Raw genomic sequence first — 9,710 nt, forward strand, 5'->3', positions numbered from 1 at the left:
CCAGCCTTGCACCTCCCCTCCCCTGGGAGGGCTGGGAGCAGAGCTGTCTCTGCCTCCTCTTTCCTCCAGGGAGACCTCACGCCCAGAGGATCCAGAGGATCCACTCACTCCTTGAATCTTTCAGCGCTCTCTCTGCTGGCTTCTTTCCAAGAGCATTTGCTCATTCCCGGCTCTCCCATCTTAAAAACATGCAACCCCTTCTCTCTGCTGCCCTCAGTGGCCAAACTTCCTGGAAAGAAGCCCCATAGCAGTTCTGTCCAAATCTCAGTCTACCTGTCCCTCCTTCCTCCTTCCCTTTCTCCAACTTGGCCTCGGCCCCATCACTCCACCCAAACAGCTCCCTCCAATGTCACTAGTGACCTCCACGTCACTCAATCTCATGCTAGTCCACCGCTAGGCAGCTTTGGACAGTTCTCTGGCGGTCGATGAGAAGGACCAGCCTTGGTTTCCCCTTCCTCTCGGTCTGCCTCTCTGGACTCCTTTGCAGGTACGTTGCTCACCTTAATTTACATCACTGTGTGTTCCCAAATCAATGGTTCTATCCTGAAGACTCTCTCCTGTCCATGACCATGACTGAGCACCTCACAAACGACAGCCACCCCTTTTCTTCCTCTTTCTCCCTTTAATTTTTTTTTTTTAAAGAAAGAGCGAGCAGAGGGGATGGGGAGGGGCAAAGGGAGAGGGACAGAGAGAATCCCAACATGGGACTCGATCTCACGACGCTAACATCATGACCTAAGCTGAAATCAAATGTCGATGCTCAACTGACTGAGCCACCCAGGAGCCCCTCTCCCTTTAATTTTTTGGTCCAGGCTATACACTACTGAATTGAATAAGTCAAATTGTTCTACGAGGCTTAAGAAACAACAAAAATCTCTCCTCACTTCTGAGTCCCCTCCTGTTTCTTCTGGTATCTTTTTTGCCATGTTTCTAAATAATATGTTTATAATGCTATTATTTGGTCTTTCCATTTTAGGTAGTATCTACGGACATCCCACTCTGGAAGATGCAGATTTAACCCTTTAAGCCACACATACATATGTCTCCTTCCTCCCTACAATAATCTGTCTGGTCTTTATCCAGTTTCCTGGGATAGAGTGTCTACACCCTTGGAATTTCTCCAGTGATAGGAATGTCTTTGTTATTCAGGGGGTGAGGGGGCTGGATTAGCTTCAGGATGGGGGCTGGTCATACCAGAAAGACCAACCCTGTCATTACAGGGCTGGGGCTCTAAGCTGGGTGATATCAACCCAACCATGGAGGTCAGTCACATGGCCAGTGATTTGATCGATCACGCCTATGCAATGAAACACCAGTAAAAACTACGGGCACCAAGATTCAGGTGAGTTTCCTGGTTGGTGATAGACTCTCTGTGTCCAGAAAGAAGACATGGAAGCTCTACATTCAGGACTCTTCCTAGACCTTAGAGGTCTTCAGGGACCATTGTTGGTCCTGCTTGGTAGCCTTTGTGGTAAAACTGTAATCGTACTTGAATCGCACTTGAATTCTGCGAGTTGATCTAGTTAGTGATCTGACCTGAGTAGGTCAAAGGAATCCGTGAGTTTGTGGCCAGTTGGTCAGAAGTGCCAGGGGCCCGGGGACTCCCAAACTTGCAGCTGGTGTCTACCGTGAGGACAGTCTTGCTGGGGGTGATGCCCTTATCTCGTGGAGTCTGTGCCATCTCTGTGGTCAGCTGCAGAAGTGCAGGACGGGACCACACCCCTCCACAGTTTTATCACAGTCGGGGGTCAACCACCGTACTGTTCCCATGAGTACATCTCTGTAGATATTTTTCACTGCGGAGCCCAGTAAAAGGATTTGTATTAGTTCTTCCTAGAATTAATCTCTCCTCCTCTTTCTCTTTTTTCTTTTTAAAATTTGCTTTGATTCAGTCTTAGAATCTCCTGAAAAGTCTCTCTGCATCCTCCTTTGGCTCTCTACATGCCCGTGAACCCAAATTTCCACCTGGTCAAACTCGTCAGAAAATCTATTTGTTTCATTTTGTTTCCAGAGATCCCTTCTGGAGCCTCCTGCCTTTGGATCCAAATTGGGCAGTTTGCCCTCTGGAGTGCTCTGTCGGCCTGGGAGTCTGATGTCATCATCTGGGACTCCATGTCTCTTGCTCTCTCTCCTGCATTAATCTGTTTCCTCACACCGCGTCTCTCTCCTTCGTAAGTCCTAACAGAGACACTCAGCACTCACCAAGTATTCCAAGCGTTCCCCTACATTTCCAAGTCTTACATGCAGTTCAGCGGGGGTTCAGTGATTAATTTGGCCAGGGGACTATGAAGGGAAGTGACCTGGGCTATGTCTAAGCCAAAGCACTTAAGAGCTGGTGGGCCACCTCCCTCTCACGCCTCCCCTGCGGTGCGGCCTTGGAGGCCATGTGCTCCCGATGGAGCAACCAGAAGACAGTGGAACATCAGCTTGAGCTGTCCATGCAGTCAGGAAAACACCAGAATGTATAAGTAATTAAGCAGAACATTTAATACAGGAAAATGGTCCCATGTTAAAAGGGCTGGAGCACAGGGGACAATGGAACTACCCAGAGATTAGGACCTCTGGGGCTAGAGGGGCGAGAGGGGAAAACGGTATTGTAGAGAGACACATTTGCTGTATCAACGAGGCAGGGGTAGGCAAAACTGTTGGAACTGGGGTATGTGAGCAAGAAGCAATCAGCTCAGACTCTCCAGCAGTGACGGCTCTGCCAGAAACAGGAAAGGTCTTTGCTTCCATCCTGACTTCTGATCCCCCCTTGGTGCTTCCCATTAGCAGAATCTAGCCAGAGGCCAGCTGGCAAGGGAGCCCAGAGAAATGTCATTTCCCATCTTCCAGCCTCCTGCAATCGAGCATATGGAAGGATAGGGATTGAGTCAAGAGGCAACAGGCAAAGAGCCGGCACGTTTGTGCCTCTGGAGAGCCAGCCTCCTGCCAGTGTGGGAACTGCAGACGTCTACGAGCTAAGGCGCGGATGGAATGCTGTGCCGCTAACGTTGATCATCGCCACCTTCCTTCCGGGGAGCACATTCTTTAGTGGTCTTCCTGAGAAAGAGTATATGGCAAATAAAATCCAGGGAGCCCTCACATCTAAAAAGTTTTTTTTCAGGGTGCCTGGATGGCTCAGTCAGTTAAAATGTGTCTGCCTCTGGCTCAAGTCATAATTCCAGAGTCCCAGGATCGAGCCCCATGTTGGACTCCCTGCTCAGCGGGGAGTCTGCTTCTCCCTCTGCCTCTGCCCCTCCCCCTGCTTGTGCTGTCTCCCTCTCTCAAATAAATAAATAAAATTTTTTAAAAAAAGTTTTTATTCTTACATGTGACTGAGCACGGATTCTAGAATGCCAATGTCTTCTCCTCTGATTTTAAAGACATCCTTTCATTGTCTTTTGGCCCCCAGTGTGGCTATGAAGGATGTCCTGTGCCATTTTGATACCGGATCCTCTCTGTGTGGCTGGTATTTTTCTCTCTGGAAGCTTGTAAATCTTTTTTTTTTTTTTAAAGATTTTATTTATTTATCTGACAGAGAAAGACAGCCATCGAGAGAGGGAACACAAGCAGGGGGAGTGGGAGAGGAAGAAGCAGGCTCCCAGCAGAGGAGCCTGATGTGGGACTCTATCCCAGAACGCCGGGATCACGCCCTGAGCTGAAGGCAGACGCTTAACGACTGCGCCACGCAGGCGCCTTTTTTTTTTTTTTAACCTGTATATTCTGAGGTTCCATGACGACAGACATGCAGGCAGCCACTTCAATCAGGAGACTCATGCTTTTCTGTTCTGAGAAATGAATTTGAGTTATTTGATAGTGCCCCCTTCCATTTTCTCTTTTCTGCTTTCCTGGGATTTTGATTATTCGGGTGTTGGACCTTCTGTTCTGATCCTCTAATGTCATTGTACTTTCTCTTTCATTTTCATCACTTAATCTCTTGGTTACACTTTCCTTTTTTAAAAAAGATGTTATTTATTTACTTATTCGTTTATTTGAGACAGAGAGAGAAAGAGCAAGGAGAGGAGCAGAGCGAGAAGGACAAGCTGACTCCATGCTGAGCAAGGAGCCCGACGCGGGTCTAAATCCCACGACCCTGAGATCATGTCCTGAGCAGAAATCAAGAGTCTGACGCCCAAATGATGGGGACACCCAGGTGCCCCTCTTGGTTACACTTTCTAGAAGAGTTTCTCATCACTGTCCTCTAAACTTTCTGCTTTCATTTCTGCAAGCCTGTCTTTAATTTCCAGAGCTTTCTTATTCTCAGACTTGGTTTTTTTCTTATACATGCTCTTGTTGCATGATTGCAATGTTTGCTTCTGTCTCACTGAAGACAATTAACTTTGTTCCTGCTTCCTCTATCATCATTGTTTGCTCTAGTTAATTTTTTATTTTAAAAAAGTGTTTGCTTCATTTCTCCTGTCAGAGGATGTCCTAAGATGCCGGGTGATGCTGGGCTGTTCGGTGATGTGTGTGGAGTGAGTTGTTCTCCAAGCAAGAGAGGGACTCTGCTGTGCGGAGGGGTGTCCTCCAACATTTGGTAGTATTTTCTCTCGGGCCAGTTTCTCTAGAAAGGACACGTTTGATCCCCTGTCTGGGGAAGTAACTTGGCCCTGAGCATTCTAGGAGCCAAATGGTGGGTAAAAAGACTGGGAAGAGAGGTCTTACATTTTGGAAAGCAGATTTCACTAAACCCCATGGTTTCAAGAAGAACTCTCCCTGCCTCTGACTCTGTCCAGTGTTCCCAAAGTCAGAGCCTGTTTGGTACCAGGCTTTTGCCAGAGTAGATGCGAAGTGGGAGGGGAGGTGTGCGGACCCACTGGCCCCTTGTGATACTTTGTAGCAGTCTTTCAGTTTTCATCCACACTGGGAGCCTTGCATTCTGCAGGCTTTCTGGGGGGAAACTGGGTTGTTTCTTGTTGGCTTCCCCCTCTGATAGTTTAGTTTTCAACTTTCTCTACTCTGCTAAGTCAGATCCACCAGTTCTTCTGTGTTCCAGTTTCTAAAGTCTTGTGCTTTTGATTTTTCCTTGCTGAGAGAGACAGACAAGAGACAGTGAACAATAGAGACAGAGAGAAGGAGAGACAGAGAGGAACAGACATGGGCCAGGAGTGGGGGCCCTACTGGGGAGAGGAGTGTGATGGACTTGTGCCCTGATGGTGGCTTGGGGCTGCAGGAAGTTTCATCTTTCCACTGGGGATGATGGAGGAGGTTTGGAATATGATCCAGGGAAGAATGACAGGCTGAGGAGCAGTACAGATGGCCTGGAAAGCATCTAGGGCATGCATAGTGGTGGCCCAGGGGGCAAATGTCAGGCCTTGCTTCCTCAGGTCAAACCCCCAGTGTTCTCTCTCAGAGCATAGGAACCCATGGCACTCGCTTGATTCCGATTTTACAATATGATTGGGGTCTGCCTCCCTCCCACGGCTGCCAGCTGCAAGGACAAGGAGTTGGTCTAGGTTGGTCACCCTTGTTTCCCGAGTACCCACTACAGTAGACACTCTGTAAGTATTTGTTGAATGAATTAATAAACTAATCAGACTGGGGGTGCTTTTTACACCTACTAATGTCGCAAAGACAACTCAGGATAATAATCCAAGCTTCACCTCTCGTCTATAAAGGTGCGGCATCTGACCCGAGATGGGCACATCATTCTCTTCCTCTCCCGGGGATCTGGAGAAGAAGCTCACTGGACCCAAAGATGACTGGGTGGAATGCGCCCACGGAGATGTCTTACACAGAGAGAGTCTCCCCCCGAGTTCCCACTGCTGAGAATCCCAGAGCTCCGGTCCCCACCCTTCCTGTGACGGGCCCTTGCCTGCTTCCACAAAAACCCTTTTTCCTGCCGAATTCACTCAAGGTTGGTCTCGGCAAACAGAGAACCCTCACAAACACAGAAATTGGTACTAGAAGTGGCACTCAGGCCCAGATACCCCAGAAAAATGTGGGATTTGAAACTGGCTATTGGACCAAGATGAGGACAAGGCAAGGAGACTCCCACATGTGTTCAGGGCCAGTGTGTTCTGTTAAAACAACATCCGGGTGCCAGCGAGGGCCACCTGAGACCATGGGTCCTCCGACATCGAGGCCCTGGAGGATCACCTGAAGGGAACAGGGATGCCAGAACCATAGCTTTGGATGGGTCCATCTAACAGCATTAATTCCCTTCCAGTAAGATCTCAGCATTCCTTTGCTGAGGCCCAGATTGAACCGGGGACCTTTGTGGGGCTGCTCTGAGAGCACCGCAACGCACTGGTAGCCACAGCCCGAGACCTGGGTCTCGGGTCGATTCCTGGGTCACCAGAAGGGAGCTCCACTTGGACTCTGTTCGAGCTTCCTGGGGTTGCCATGACAACGTACCACACACAGGGTGGACACCATGGAAATGAGTGTTGGACAGTTCCACAGGTGTTGATCAGGGTGTTGGAGGGGTTGATTCCTTCTGAGGCTGTGAGGGAGGGTCTGCTCCTTGTCTCTCTCCCAGCTTCTGGTGCTCCCGTCAGTCTGTGGTGTTTCTTGGCTGGCAGAAGCGTCATCCCGATCTCTGTCTTCATCGTCACTCAACAGGTGTTCTCCCTGTGCGTGCCTGTGTCCAAGTACCCCCGGTCATATTGGATTGGGGCCCATCCTAATGACCTCATCTTAACCAATGACATCTGCAATGACCCTATTTCCAAACAAAGTCCTGGGGGGCTAGAACTTCAGTCATTTGAATGGGGAGCAGGGACGGTAGGAGGGGAAGGAACCGTGAGGAAACTCATCCACAAGGAGCACAGTGTGGCTTCTTGGCTCAGGCTGAATGGGAGGACTAAGTGATGATGGGAACCTGTGTTTTTGTGCTGGCTTGCCCCCAGGGTGTGGTGCCGCAGTTTCCAGGGGAGCCATGCCCACCTGAACCAAATAGCTCTGTGCCTAGGGGCACTGCTCTTGGCCTGGATTGGCGACAGAATATGGAAATTTGGGGGCTGGAACACATTCTGTCCCTACTACCTCTCCCAAAGGGGCTCAGAGGACTCACCCTTGATTTGAGAAATGGGCTAGCGACAGGATCACTAGAAAAGCTCTTTATCAGCCAGGCATGGTGCCTCCAGGCCATGGAAACGAACTTCCTAGTCTGTGCAGGGATGGAAGGATACTCTACAGGCCGAGGCCCGGAGGCAGCACTAAATTTCCAGAAGCAAAGAAGGGACGCTTCCTACATTAGGTATTGTATGGGTGGCGTGGAAATCGGTTCTCAGGCAATGGTCTGGTGCTCAAATCAGTGACTACGTCCATGAAACCAGTGCGCAGCCCAGAAATAAAATACCTAGTGTGTGTAAGCTGACCTTCCCGGGTCTGGAGAACGGCAGCTTGAGCCAGGCCTCTGTGCTGGCTGCTGTGACCTGTCACCCCGTGCCTGGACTGCAGCGTTGCATTCATCGCCGAGGACACAGCCTAGGTAGGCCTGGTGGCAGAGAAAGTCTCTGTTGCAGGTTTGGTTTGCTAGGATGCTGACTCTGGGGTGGAGATTTGGCAGGAGGCCTGCCACAGCCTCATTACAGAGGGCTGGGAACAGGATGGGAGAAGGGGAGGAAGAAGGACCAGGTGGAGGAGACTCGAGACTGTCGTGGGGTCTCGGGGAAGGCCACAGGCAACCCAGTGGGACCTCTGAAGCTAAGAGGGTTTTCAGAGTTGTCACAAGCTGGGGGCATGAGAGCCAGGTCTTTGTGAACCTGCATCAGTCATTACATACAGGATCCCCCAGGGTGGGGGTGTGACCTGGGGCAAGGTGTTGCCCTTCAGCAAATGCAAGTCTGCAGATGGCTAGTAGCTAGGTGCTGTCTGGCAGCAACACACAGGGCAGCTCAGGGGGACACATCCTTCAACCCCGAAGGGGGGAGGAGTATCTGGAGAGTGCATCTTGGCATCCACTATGAGCTCTTGCCATCCCATCCCCAGCCTGGGGTTCCCCACCCAGGCCCTAGGTCAAGGCCACTAGAGAGAGGATTCAGGACTCAGCAGTCAATCAATCCACACCAAGCTGGGTCATCAAGGCAACAGGCAACCAAGGGGCTATTGGGACCTCAAGAGCGGCCCAGCCTGCGGAACCCTGTGGCTACGGCCAATGTACAATTCTGTCTCCTGACATGACTTTAATTAGCAATCGACCTAGGTTTTATAAGATCGTATGACCAGAAAAACCCCAAGCCTGGTGCATACGGATCTGGAATTAGTTCTCTGCTTCTCAGATAATCCCAGGCCTGAGGAAGGAGCAAATGGCATCTGTGGGAAAGGTTTCTAAGGAGATAAAAGGGGACTCATCTCCTTCATCTGCTGATTACAACTGAAAACTGGAAAAACCCAAAATGCAATGACCTAAAGGCTATGAAAAGTAAATAGTAGCAGGCAGATTGGGAAAGTCAGAACACACGAGAAGCCAGCACAGCAGACGCGGCTTCCTGTTTGTTTATCGCCTTTATCTCCTGGCCTTGGGCGGAGGCCAGTTGAATTAGGGACCTGCAGAGCAGGTGGAGGCAGAAAAACCTTCAAGAGAAACTAATGTTTATAGCCAGAAGACCGGGACAGTGGTCCCTGTGAGCAGGACAGGGGGTGGAGAATCTCCACATTTTTCTTCTTCTCCCCAGTCCTACCCTGAGCCCAGGGCCATTTGTGGAACCTCATTGTTATGGGGGGGGGCGGGGGGGGGGCATGGGCACCTAACATCCTGAGAGAGGACCCACATTTCTGGATAGAGGACTGAGGATAAAGGGTCCCTGCTGTGTGAAGAATGAGGGGATCCCTGTCATTTGCTTCCCTCTGTCTTTTCTCTCATTACTTCATCCCAGAGGAAGCCCAGTCACACGGAACTGTGCCTACGGGGGCAGGGGAGGGCTGCCATTCCTAGAGAATCTCATCTTCCTGGTCAGAGGTATCTGGAAAAGGGGACCTGGGAGTCAGGGAGTGTGGAGGAAACTCTGAAGGGAAGCAAGCTTGAGACTGGGTTCCCCAGCTGCTATGTATCATCGAACACCCATCACACCAGGGCGTCCACGGGACACATTCAGACATGCAGCAAAGTCTCTGAAAACTGAACTGACATGGGAACCACTGAACACAGAAGGAAAGAGAATTTGTGGTCTTGACCACGTTGACCACCTGTTTTAACCAAACAAAAAAAGCAACATTCCAATATTCTCCAGAGAATGTAACAAGACCCAGAGTCTCAAAAAGAAAAAAAAAAAAACAAAAAACAAAAACAAAGCAGGATTGCAAATGGATAGCACACAACCCAAAATTACTCAACATACCGAGAACCAGGAAAATACGGCCAGTTCATGAGGGAAGAGACAATCAACATATACCGACCCCGAGATGACCTAGGTGTCGAAATTATCAAAGACTCTAAGGCAATTATAACTATCCTCCATGAGGTAAAAGTAAACGTGGTTGAAATGAATGGAACTTGTTTTCAGCAGATAAATATAAACTGTATAAAAAAGACTTTAGAACTTCAAACAAACAAACAAAAAACACAAACAAAACAAAAGAAAGCAAACAAAGAGCAAACAAAACCAAATCACTGAGAGGGATCAGTAACAGAATGGAGATGACAAATGAGTCAGTAACGTTGAGGACACATAAATAGAAACCACAGGGTGAAAAGGACTGAAAAAATAAAGAGCCTCAGTGATCTACGAAGCATCAAAAGGTCTAACATTACTGTCATGAGACCCTAATGGAGAGGAGAAAGA

This window comes from Ursus maritimus, unplaced genomic scaffold (genome assembly GCF_017311325.1).
Source record: "Ursus maritimus isolate PB19 unplaced genomic scaffold, ASM1731132v1 scaffold_2, whole genome shotgun sequence".
Classification (NCBI taxonomy): Eukaryota; Metazoa; Chordata; class Mammalia; order Carnivora; family Ursidae; genus Ursus; species Ursus maritimus.